At 31.8% G+C, this 13,382-nt stretch overlaps 1 protein-coding gene across 1 annotated transcript in view; it reads right to left on the bottom strand.

The window, feature by feature from the left end:
• The window catches only part of LOC127708382 (uncharacterized), a 199,686-nt gene that overhangs the window by 140,590 nt on the left and 45,714 nt on the right, over positions 1 to 13,382 (bottom strand). The gene's annotated exons all lie outside the window — the stretch shown is intronic.

The following is a 13,382-nucleotide window of genomic DNA, read 5'->3' as shown; positions in this document are numbered from 1 at the left end:
ATTTCCTCAAAATTTCTACTTTTTAGGCCAAAAAATAAAAATTTTGGGGTAACTTTCACTCATTTATGATAGAAATGTTGTAATAAATGATTAATTGAAGTATTCAAGCTGAATGAACTATCCGTATAAAAGTTTACTGTCTCCAAGGAGGTTTCAATAAGTCCTTACGTAAAACTTAAATTTACACCGCCTTCCAGAGTGGGACATAAAAAGCTTCTCTTTTGGTGAATAATTTGTTGTTACTGCTTTAAAAATAATTTCATTTACTTAAAACTATATATTTATTAAAGTATTTCTTAAGAAAAATTTTCTAGTATAGCAGAATATAAGAAATAAGGAGAAAAGGCTCCCCAAAACTCTAAGTATGGCTTGTTCTGTCAACTAATATTCATGGTAAAGTCCTATTTCAAGGAAATTTTCTCATAAAATGTGTTTTGGAGACTCAATCCACTCAGAATATTTCATTATTTGTAATATTTCACTTAAATAGCAAGAAATTTTAACACATGAGAGTACTCACAAGGTCAAAGGTGCATGTACAGCTTCCCATATTAGGTGTAATACCACCATTGATTTTCCCCTATTAGTCTTTGTTAAATTTGCACTTTTCAAAAAATTGTGCAGAATTTATCTTTGTTTCAAAGAAAGAAATACTTGGCATGAGTAAAGTTTTATCCTGTCCAGTACTATAGAAAAAATTTCACATAACATTTCATTGCATATAAGAAAATAACCATCACTGGAAGTTAACCAATCAAATTTTCCCCCTTTATTAACCTGTGTACAAGCTTTAGTAACCATGTAACCTCAAGGTTCCAAAATATTCTATAGAAACCCCAAATAAAAAAATAATGGTGCTTTGAAATACCCAAGATATATGTTTGTGACCCAGAAATGTTTTACTGCAATGAAATGTAGGATCAATTACCTACAACTGTCAAATGCAAGGGAATATTTTTTTCCGACCTATTTTCGTATGCAACCGGATGTGACGTACTATGATTTGGTGGTATTACACCTAAAGAAGACTTTTTTGTTAAATAAACTGAATGTGACTTTTTTCCTTTGTAATACTGGTTATTTCAAGCATTCCTGTCAAGTTTTGTCAAAATCAGTTCAATAGTTTGAGAAAAATCTAGTATAATGTAAGACGACATCTACAGCGATACGAGCAACATTTCTTCGAAAAATCCAAACCAAGCCGCATCATGATAGAATATAGTGTGGACCAATAAATGATCAAATATTTATCTCATCTGCCTACAAACAGTTGAATATGATACAAAAGAAGACTTTAGGGTGATAAATACTACTAATGAACCTCTTTGTCTGCCTTATAAGGTCTCTTTTGGTCCATTTATACCTCTCATTTCCTCAAAATTTCTACTTTTTAGGCCAAAAAATAAAAATTTTGGGGTAACTTTCACTCATTTATGATAGAAATGTTGTAATAAATGATTAATTGAAGTATTCAAGCTGAATGAACTATCCGTATAAAAGTTTACTGTCTCCAAGGAGGTTTCAATAAGTCCTTACGTAAAACTTAAATTTACACCGCCTTCCAAAGTGGGACATAAAAAGCTTCTCTTTTGGTGAATAATTTGTTGTTACTGCTTTAAAAATAATTTCATTTACTTAAAACTATATATTTATTAAAGTATTTCTTAAGAAAAATTTTCTAGTATAGCAGAATATAAGAAATAAGGAGAAAAGGCTCCCCAAAACTCTAAGTATGGCTTGTTCTGTCAACTAATATTCATGGTAAAGTCCTATTTCAAGGAAATTTTCTCATAAAATGTGTTTTGGAGACTCAATCCACTCAGAATATTTCATTATTTGTAATATTTGACTTAAATAGCAAGAAATTTTAACACATGAGAGTACTCACAAGGTCAAAGGTGCATGTACAGCTTCCCATATTAGGTGTAATACCACCATTGATTTTCCCCTATTAGTCTTTGTTAAATTTGCACTTTTCAAAAAATTGTGCAGAATTTATCTTTGTTTCAAAGAAAGAAATACTTGGCATGAGTAAAGTTTTATCCTGTCCAGTACTATAGAAAAAATTTCACATAACATTTCATTGCATATAAGAAAATAACCATCACTGGAAGTTAACCAATCAAATTTTCCCCCTTTATTAACCTGTGTACAAGCTTTAGTAACCATGTAACCTCAAGGTTCCAAAATATTCTATAGAAACCCCAAATAAAAAAATAATGGTGCTTTGAAATACCCAAGATATATGTTTGTGACCCAGAAATGTTTTACTGCAATGAAATGTAGGATCAATTACCTACAACTGTCAAATGCAAGGGAATATTTTTTTCCGACCTATTTTCGTATGCAACCGGATGTGACGTACTATGATTTGGTGGTATTACACCTAAAGAAGACTTTTTTGTTAAATAAACTGAATGTGACTTTTTTCCTTTGTAATACTGGTTATTTCAAGCATTCCTGTCAAGTTTTGTCAAAATCAGTTCAATAGTTTGAGAAAAATCTAGTATAATGTAAGACGACATCTACAGCGATACGAGCAACATTTCTTCGAAAAATCCAAACCAAGCCGCATCATGATAGAATATAGTGTGGACCAATAAATGATCAAATATTTATCTCATCTGCCTACAAACAGTTGAATATGATACAAAAGAAGACTTTAGGGTGATAAATACTACTAATGAACCTCTTTGTCTGCCTTATAAGGTCTCTTTTGGTCCATTTATACCTCTCATTTCCTCAAAATTTCTACTTTTTAGGCCAAAAAATAAAAATTTTGGGGTAACTTTCACTCATTTATGATAGAAATGTTGTAATAAATGATTAATTGAAGTATTCAAGCTGAATGAACTATCCGTATAAAAGTTTACTGTCTCCAAGGAGGTTTCAATAAGTCCTTACGTAAAACTTAAATTTACACCGCCTTCCAGAGTGGGACATAAAAAGCTTCTCTTTTGGTGAATAATTTGTTGTTACTGCTTTAAAAATAATTTCATTTACTTAAAACTATATATTTATTAAAGTATTTCTTAAGAAAAATTTTCTAGTATAGCAGAATATAAGAAATAAGGAGAAAAGGCTCCCCAAAACTCTAAGTATGGCTTGTTCTGTCAACTAATATTCATGGTAAAGTCCTATTTCAAGGAAATTTTCTCATAAAATGTGTTTTGGAGACTCAATCCACTCAGAATATTTCATTATTTGTAATATTTCACTTAAATAGCAAGAAATTTTAACACATGAGAGTACTCACAAGGTCAAAGGTGCATGTACAGCTTCCCATATTAGGTGTAATACCACCATTGATTTTCCCCTATTAGTCTTTGTTAAATTTGCACTTTTCAAAAAATTGTGCAGAATTTATCTTTGTTTCAAAGAAAGAAATACTTGGCATGAGTAAAGTTTTATCCTGTCCAGTACTATAGAAAAAATTTCACATAACATTTCATTGCATATAAGAAAATAACCATCACTGGAAGTTAACCAATCAAATTTTCCCCCTTTATTAACCTGTGTACAAGCTTTAGTAACCATGTAACCTCAAGGTTCCAAAATATTCTATAGAAACCCCAAATAAAAAAATAATGGTGCTTTGAAATACCCAAGATATATGTTTGTGACCCAGAAATGTTTTACTGCAATGAAATGTAGGATCAATTACCTACAACTGTCAAATGCAAGGGAATATTTTTTTCCGACCTATTTTCGTATGCAACCGGATGTGACGTACTATGATTTGGTGGTATTACACCTAAAGAAGACTTTTTTGTTAAATAAACTGAATGTGACTTTTTTCCTTTGTAATACTGGTTATTTCAAGCATTCCTGTCAAGTTTTGTCAAAATCAGTTCAATAGTTTGAGAAAAATCTAGTATAATGTAAGACGACATCTACAGCGATACGAGCAACATTTCTTCGAAAAATCCAAACCAAGCCGCATCATGATAGAATATAGTGTGGACCAATAAATGATCAAATATTTATCTCATCTGCCTACAAACAGTTGAATATGATACAAAAGAAGACTTTAGGGTGATAAATACTACTAATGAACCTCTTTGTCTGCCTTATAAGGTCTCTTTTGGTCCATTTATACCTCTCATTTCCTCAAAATTTCTACTTTTTAGGCCAAAAAATAAAAATTTTGGGGTAACTTTCACTCATTTATGATAGAAATGTTGTAATAAATGATTAATTGAAGTATTCAAGCTGAATGAACTATCCGTATAAAAGTTTACTGTCTCCAAGGAGGTTTCAATAAGTCCTTACGTAAAACTTAAATTTACACCGCCTTCCAGAGTGGGACATAAAAAGCTTCTCTTTTGGTGAATAATTTGTTGTTACTGCTTTAAAAATAATTTCATTTACTTAAAACTATATATTTATTAAAGTATTTCTTAAGAAAAATTTTCTAGTATAGCAGAATATAAGAAATAAGGAGAAAAGGCTCCCCAAAACTCTAAGTATGGCTTGTTCTGTCAACTAATATTCATGGTAAAGTCCTATTTCAAGGAAATTTTCTCATAAAATGTGTTTTGGAGACTCAATCCACTCAGAATATTTCATTATTTGTAATATTTCACTTAAATAGCAAGAAATTTTAACACATGAGAGTACTCACAAGGTCAAAGGTGCATGTACAGCTTCCCATATTAGGTGTAATACCACCATTGATTTTCCCCTATTAGTCTTTGTTAAATTTGCACTTTTCAAAAAATTGTGCAGAATTTATCTTTGTTTCAAAGAAAGAAATACTTGGCATGAGTAAAGTTTTATCCTGTCCAGTACTATAGAAAAAATTTCACATAACATTTCATTGCATATAAGAAAATAACCATCACTGGAAGTTAACCAATCAAATTTTCCCCCTTTATTAACCTGTGTACAAGCTTTAGTAACCATGTAACCTCAAGGTTCCAAAATATTCTATAGAAACCCCAAATAAAAAAATAATGGTGCTTTGAAATACCCAAGATATATGTTTGTGACCCAGAAATGTTTTACTGCAATGAAATGTAGGATCAATTACCTACAACTGCCAAATGCAAGGGAATATTTTTTTCCGACCTATTTTCGTATGCAACCGGATGTGACGTACTATGATTTGGTGGTATTACACCTAAATTAGGTGTAATACCACCATTGATTTTCCCCTATTAGTCTTTGTTAAATTTGCACTTTTCAAAAAATTGTGCAGAATTTATCTTTGTTTCAAAGAAAGAAATACTTGGCATGAGTAAAGTTTTATCCTGTCCAGTACTATAGAAAAAATTTCACATAACATTTCATTGCATATAAGAAAATAACCATCACTGGAAGTTAACCAATCAAATTTTCCCCCTTTATTAACCTGTGTACAAGCTTTAGTAACCATGTAACCTCAAGGTTCCAAAATATTCTATAGAAACCCCAAATAAAAAAATAATGGTGCTTTGAAATACCCAAGATATATGTTTGTGACCCAGAAATGTTTTACTGCAATGAAATGTAGGATCAATTACCTACAACTGCCAAATGCAAGGGAATATTTTTTTCCGACCTATTTTCGTATGCAACCGGATGTGACGTACTATGATTTGGTGGTATTACACCTAAAGAAGACTTTTTTGTTAAATAAACTGAATGTGACTTTTTTCCTTTGTAATACTGGTTATTTCAAGCATTCCTGTCAAGTTTTGTCAAAATCAGTTCAATAGTTTGAGAAAAATCTAGTATAATGTAAGACGACATCTACAGCGATACGAGCAACATTTCTTCGAAAAATCCAAACCAAGCCGCATCATGATAGAATATAGTGTGGACCAATAAATGATCAAATATTTATCTCATCTGCCTACAAACAGTTGAATATGATACAAAAGAAGACTTTAGGGTGATAAATACTACTAATGAACCTCTTTGTCTGCCTTATAAGGTCTCTTTTGGTCCATTTATACCTCTCATTTCCTCAAAATTTCTACTTTTTAGGCCAAAAAATAAAAATTTTGGGGTAACTTTCACTCATTTATGATAGAAATGTTGTAATAAATGATTAATTGAAGTATTCAAGCTGAATGAACTATCCGTATAAAAGTTTACTGTCTCCAAGGAGGTTTCAATAAGTCCTTACGTAAAACTTAAATTTACACCGCCTTCCAGAGTGGGACATAAAAAGCTTCTCTTTTGGTGAATAATTTGTTGTTACTGCTTTAAAAATAATTTCATTTACTTAAAACTATATATTTATTAAAGTATTTCTTAAGAAAAATTTTCTAGTATAGCAGAATATAAGAAATAAGGAGAAAAGGCTCCCCAAAACTCTAAGTATGGCTTGTTCTGTCAACTAATATTCATGGTAAAGTCCTATTTCAAGGAAATTTTCTCATAAAATGTGTTTTGGAGACTCAATCCACTCAGAATATTTCATTATTTGTAATATTTCACTTAAATAGCAAGAAATTTTAACACATGAGAGTACTCACAAGGTCAAAGGTGCATGTACAGCTTCCCATATTAGGTGTAATACCACCATTGATTTTCCCCTATTAGTCTTTGTTAAATTTGCACTTTTCAAAAAATTGTGCAGAATTTATCTTTGTTTCAAAGAAAGAAATACTTGGCATGAGTAAAGTTTTATCCTGTCCAGTACTATAGAAAAAATTTCACATAACATTTCATTGCATATAAGAAAATAACCATCACTGGAAGTTAACCAATCAAATTTTCCCCCTTTATTAACCTGTGTACAAGCTTTAGTAACCATGTAACCTCAAGGTTCCAAAATATTCTATAGAAACCCCAAATAAAAAAATAATGGTGCTTTGAAATACCCAAGATATATGTTTGTGACCCAGAAATGTTTTACTGCAATGAAATGTAGGATCAATTACCTACAACTGCCAAATGCAAGGGAATATTTTTTTCCGACCTATTTTCGTATGCAACCGGATGTGACGTACTATGATTTGGTGGTATTACACCTAAACAATGTACCATGACCATAGACTATACATGTATAGTCAGAGCTAACTTGTCTCCTAGTTTGACTCTTTCACAAATATCAAACTGTCACTATCAGTGATCTACCTAGAGCTAGTCACAATTTTACTCTTTGACTAATTTTATTGTCAAGTGACTAATGAATATTACCAAAAAATGTGCAAAATAAGTCACTTTTCTTATGTTTTTGTTAGCCATGAGGTTATAGAACTAAGAAACTAGGAATAGAGACTATAAAATTGGTTTCATAATCCTGGCTTCACCACAGCAAAAGTACACTTTGCTTTTTGAAGGTGACACCATTTTTATTTTTCAAGATGAACTCATATATTTTACAAACTGTTGTTTTCAACATTTTTTCAATGCATTTTATTTTTATTTTTATTCCATATCTTAAATATACTTCATATAGATTTCCACTATAAATAAATATATGAATGATTTTTTTTACATGTATAGTGGATGGGCCAGAACTTATTTTATAGGAAAAATTTTGCTATCAATTTTATCGGTGTGTAGAAAATTTCTTTTGCAGGCACACAAAACATAAAAGACATGGTCTCAACAAACTGGTAGCTTGGTTAATTTCTGTCAATTTTAAGGATTAAAGAATACACAAGCTAGAATTTTCTATTCAGAAAGTCACTTTTAAAAGTTTATACAAATTTTCAAAACCACTTGGATTTTCATATCAATTATATTTTGACCTTATAGAATACAAGGTTGTTTGATAGTTTGGTGTATTGCTGTCAAATTTATGGATTTTATTAATAAGTAAGAAAAAAATCTAAAATTTTCAGTTTAGGCTAAATTCAGATAGTCACCTTTAAATTTGTTTATAACTTTTTCAATTCAACTTGGATTTCATAAAACTCTACACCTAGATTTTCATATAACTCTACAGCTATCTCATTAATATGTTGATCTTACAGAATGCCAGGTTGTTTGGTAGTTTTGGTGTATTGCTGTCATTTTTATGGATTTAAAAAATAGGTTAAAAAAAGCTTAAATGTTCAATTTAGACTAAATTCAGATAGTCATCTTTAAAAATTGGTATAAAGTTTCAAATCTACTTGGATTTTTATATAGCTCTACAACTATCTCATTAACATATTGATCTTACAGAATACCAGGTTGTTTGGTACTTTGGTTTATTGTTGTCATTTTTATGGATTTAGTTAATAGGTAAAAGAAGCTACAATTTTCAGTTAAGGCTAAATTCAGATAGTCATCTTTAAAAATTGGTGTAACGTTTCCAAATCAACTTTGATTTTCATAAAACTCTACAGCCATCTCATTTATATATTGATCTTACAGAATGCCAGGTTGTTTGGTAGTTTGGTGTACATGTATTGCCGACAATTTAGGGATTCAGTGGCGGATCCAGAAATTTTCATAAGAGGGGGCCCACTGACTGCCTAAGAGGGGGCCCGCTCCAGTCATGCTTCAGTGATTTCCTATATTAGCAACTAAATTTTTCCCACAAAAAGGGGGGCCCTGGCCCCCTGCACCCCCTAAGTCCGTCTTTGGGATTTAATAAATAGGTAAAAAAAGCTGCATCATAGTCAAAAACATGTCTGCCTAAATTGCTTTAAAAAGACCATAGTTTCTTTCTTGAAAAGTAGAATAGATAAAGGGACATTGTATATTTGAAATATAAGAATGCTCTATTATTAAGACAATAATTGGTAATTCAGCATATGGTAATATGTTTACTAGTCTTAAGAGTTATTGTTCCTTAATTTAAATTATTCCCTTTATTTTAAATTAATATGGGATTTTGAAAATTGTATACAAATTGGATAGTTAGTTAATATTTTTTTTATTGTTAACAATAGTTTGAATAAATCTGTATGTCATATGGTCACAAAAGGGGAAAAAAGTGGTGACCCTCAATTATTTAATAGAACAAAGACGTAAGAAGAGATACATTAAACTGTTTCAAATTTAAGATGACCTCAGATTTCAGAAAAATATAAACTAAGTACATTTAATAGTATGGTTAATATATCTTCATATGTTTTATGACTTGCATGAATATTGTTAGCACTTCTTAAGCCTCTATGAGGGTGGTAATGGGGGGTACCTTCATGGCGAATAACGGTAAAAAATCTTGCCAAATGACGTTAACGGTAATTTTTGGTGCATGACGATAAAATGAAGACTTTCTTCAAGACGATAAAAAAATCGACAGATTTTGACGAATCACGTTACTTTTTTTCCCAAAAATAACGATAACGATAATTATTTGAGACCACTGACGAATCACGATAAGGATATGTTGACGAATCACGGTAAAATGTTAACCAATTTGACGCTAACGGTAGCCGAAAATGACCGTTTGACGCTTGACGGTAAAGGGCATTCATACCCTCCTCTATGAAAGGCTGGCTGATATAGTATGCTATTACTTATGTCTTGAGATTTAATTGTGATATTGTATATATCTGAGGCTGCACATATAAAATCAAATCTATACATGTATATTCATACTGGTTTTAAAATTAATAAAATGTATGTTTCTGATACACACATAAATATATATATATATATATGTGGAATTAACTAGCACATTTTGAATTTTGTATTTATACACCAAAGTCTATTCTTTGATTTCCAGACATAAACATACAAATATTAAAATAGAAAAAGAACCTAAATCATTTTTGATTGTCTTTAAGTTTTAGAGGGGCAAGGACTCTTTTTATAGTTTTTTTGCAGAATTTTAAAGAATGGGCATGAACTTTTTTAATGAAATAATATTAAGAATGCACAGGCCCATCCATCTGGTAAATATTGAACGGTCCCTTACATCAGTGTATTCTTCTATCAGATGTCGTCCTCAATACATTCTCTGTGTATGTGTATTAAAATACCTTACTAGGAATATTAGCAACATATAATAATTGAATCATTTGAAACCTTTCAATTATAATCAGAAAAGAGAGGGGGGGGTCAAAAGTTTTTATGTAGTTGAAAGAGGGGGGGGTTAAATTTTTTAACACATTTTGAAAAGGGGGGGGGGGGTCAATCATTTTTTATCATTTCAAATTTACATTTTGCCGGCCCCCCCTAGAGATAAATAATGACCGGTCCCTTAGGCACTTTAGGCACGTGCCTACACATAATTTTTTCACAAATATTTTTTTTTTATTAAATTTAATCTGCAGATGCACGCCAGTGAAGCCGTCAAAACTCTTTAATTATCAAATGTCATGTGTACACTAGTCTATCATCCTTGGTGAATGGAGTATTGGATAGAATTGTATGTCATTATATTCCCCCTTATATAGAAACTATAAACTAGAACTTTAATTCAGACCATTTCACTTCTATCAACAAATACTTGAATGAACCTCAACTTAAACACATGCTTTTTTATAATTAGTTGTTGTTGGCTTTCAACTAGCTTTCCACTTGGTCTTCATCCGACCTACAGTAAAACCCTTGCCAAAGTTGGGCGTCCGTTTGGCTGTGCAGGATGTATAAATACGCAGTCACGTCTGATCAGAATGGGGACGTTAAATCCGATGCCTAGTGTAGAGCGAATGCCACTCTCTCTGCACATAAAGAAACTTCCGACAACTCTTTGAGTGGTTAGTAGGTGGTCTACTGAAAGGAAAATTTCTGTCCTATCCAATAAACTCTCATTTTCCAATGCATGACGTTTCCAAATTTTCAGACCTTCGTCCTGGACAACCCCTATTACAGGACCTAGCTACCTGTTGTATTTATTGTAAATTTGTTTTTGTCCTGAATATGCATGAACTATTTGCCACTGGACGTTTAGCAATCAATCAATCAATCAATCAACTAGCTTTCAGTAACTTCGAGTACTCCCGGATCTACGTGCAATGACCATAATTATTCAAATTCCTAAGCAGGTAGGGATTTTACAGTACAGGATATAAGGAAATATGAATTTCTTGAATTTTGTTCGATAGTATGAACAGAACAGAACTTCTGCATAAGGCATCGACTGTGTGTTTATGTGTTTGTGTAGCCAGGGGACGGTGAAGGTTTCTTTTAAATGTAAGATCGTCAATATGTACTATCAATTGACGTATATATCAATTGTCCTCAATCAGAAAGGAATAGATATGAAAATACTAAACAGGTTGTGCTGCTTGATAAAAGGCTACGCTGATCCACGCTGGGCAATGCATATTGTAAATTTTTTTAATATATCTCCAATTGTACTGCCGGTTAATTCATCAGTCTGGTGTAATTGTAAAATTATGTTTATTATAATTCCTTCGAAATTTTTTTCATGTATATTATCATGATAAAATGAACAGTTTTCATGTTTTTTTGTACACAAAATTTTGTTACTAAAATGCTGAAAACCGTTTTCCGTCGGGGGCTTCGCCCCCCCCCCCCCCCCCCTCCTGAACCCTCGTTCAGCGCCCCCCTGATCCCCTGCCGCAATTTGTGCCTACAATGGTGAAGTTGAGGTCATCCCTTCGTAAATTTTACGGACGCCATCACGAGTTGGTTGACCGTTATGGAATAACCGTTTCACAGATGATATCGGATATGTTCCTTATGTCGTAACTACAATACCCTGCTTTTTCACGAATGTGACTTACCGAATTAGACTATTTACCGGATTTGTAATAACATAAGCAACACGACGGGTGCCACATGTGGAGCAGGATCTGCTTACCCTTCCGGAGCACCTGAGATCACCCCCAGTTTTTGGTGGGGTTCGTGTTGCTTAGTCTTTGGTTTTCTATTGCGTTATCAGTTTGTTTTCGATCTATGAGTTTGACTGTCCCTCTGGTATCTTTCGTCCCTCTTTTTTTTGGATTCCTAGCTACGCCCCTGAGAGTTATTTTCATTATATTATGTTGAAGACCTTATTTGTCCTCCAGATGTCGTTTTTTAAATGTTGTTAGGTTAGTTCCTCATTTGAATATACACAGCATCCCTTCCATATTCACATTTTAAACATATTTCTGGATTCACTTTTATATGTAAATGACTGAAATTTTAAAAGAGAAGTTATGATTAGGTCACTGTTTTGGTCCGTATTATTCGAATATCATGAAGTTAATAATAAATCTATCAAACAACATCCACCACAAAACATTGCATATGAATATAAGGAGATTTCGGGTATACGTTAACGAGGCAGCAAACCAACGACAAAATTTAAGACCACATGATACTAGGCATTTACGTAAAATGTTTGTAAATTAAAGTAAAACATATGTTTTATTTACTTTTCATCATTGTTCTGTACCACAGGAAACCAGTAATTATACTAATATACTTCCAAACATGGGAAATAACTCTTTTTCGATTTTATTTTAAAATCAGATACGTGTTTGAAGAAAAATCCTTTAGAAGTTGTGAATAAATTAAACGGTTGAAAAACAATCAAAGAATTGTCGTCAATACCCAATTGTCCATATAACAAACACATTAGAATTAGACCCACTACAACTAATGACGAGGTTCTTGGCCTGGAACAGACCGTACTGTGACCTATAATGGTTTACTTTTATAAATTTTGACTTGAATGGAGAGTTGTCTGATTGGCACTCATACCACATCTTCTTATATCTATATAAATATGTAGCGTGATTTAAAGTCTGTTAAACATAAGTATTGATATTTTGAATACTTGTCTTTCATATTTGTTTTAGAGCATTTAACTTCTATATTTAATGCAGTACTGCACAAACTGCATGAACAGCCTTTTTTGAGATATTTTGTTAATATCGAGCTTTGATACCAGACTTAACCAAAAATATTGTTTGCTATAAGATGCTTTATAAGCAGATGGAAAGAAGGAGGTATGATAAGAACCATTATTAGCCCATGAAATTGCAAAACTGTTTAAACCATTCAATACTTTCAAACTTATGTTAATTTCATTGATAAATAAACAGATAAATATAATGTGGACACTTCAGTGCAAATACTTTTTAGGTCAATAGTGATGTCATTAAAATGTCGTAATTGACATGATATTTAACTTAAAATGGCAATTTAACACAGTCAAAAAGTTTTGACAAAATGCTTTACCAGATACAAAATATTTTAAACACATTAACATCTTTGCTAAATACATATTGTAACGAAATATTTGTTTATGAAAGCTGTTGCTATATCTAAATTTCAATAGCGAGATCTCAAATTGAGGTTTTTTGACATGTTTTGCACTCTGCACTAAATTCAAGTCGTTTGGATCCGTAATGCAAACATAAAAGACAAAATTATAAACTATAAATATCGATGTCTGAAAGACTAATGTCTTCTTAACAGCTGAAGTATGTGATTGTATAGATTTATAATATTTATTTATTATTGCACTTATGCATTAAAAATTCTACGAAGAAGTCAATTTCTAGTACTTTCTATATACTCTATAAACAATTCAGTAATTTGAAACA

The sequence above is a fragment of the Mytilus californianus genome, unplaced genomic scaffold, assembly GCF_021869535.1.
Source record: "Mytilus californianus isolate M0D057914Y unplaced genomic scaffold, xbMytCali1.0.p SCAF_7, whole genome shotgun sequence".
Taxonomy (NCBI): Eukaryota; Metazoa; Mollusca; class Bivalvia; order Mytilida; family Mytilidae; genus Mytilus; species Mytilus californianus.
Note: the sequence above shows the minus strand (reverse complement) of the source record. Positions and strands in the feature narration are given on the sequence as shown.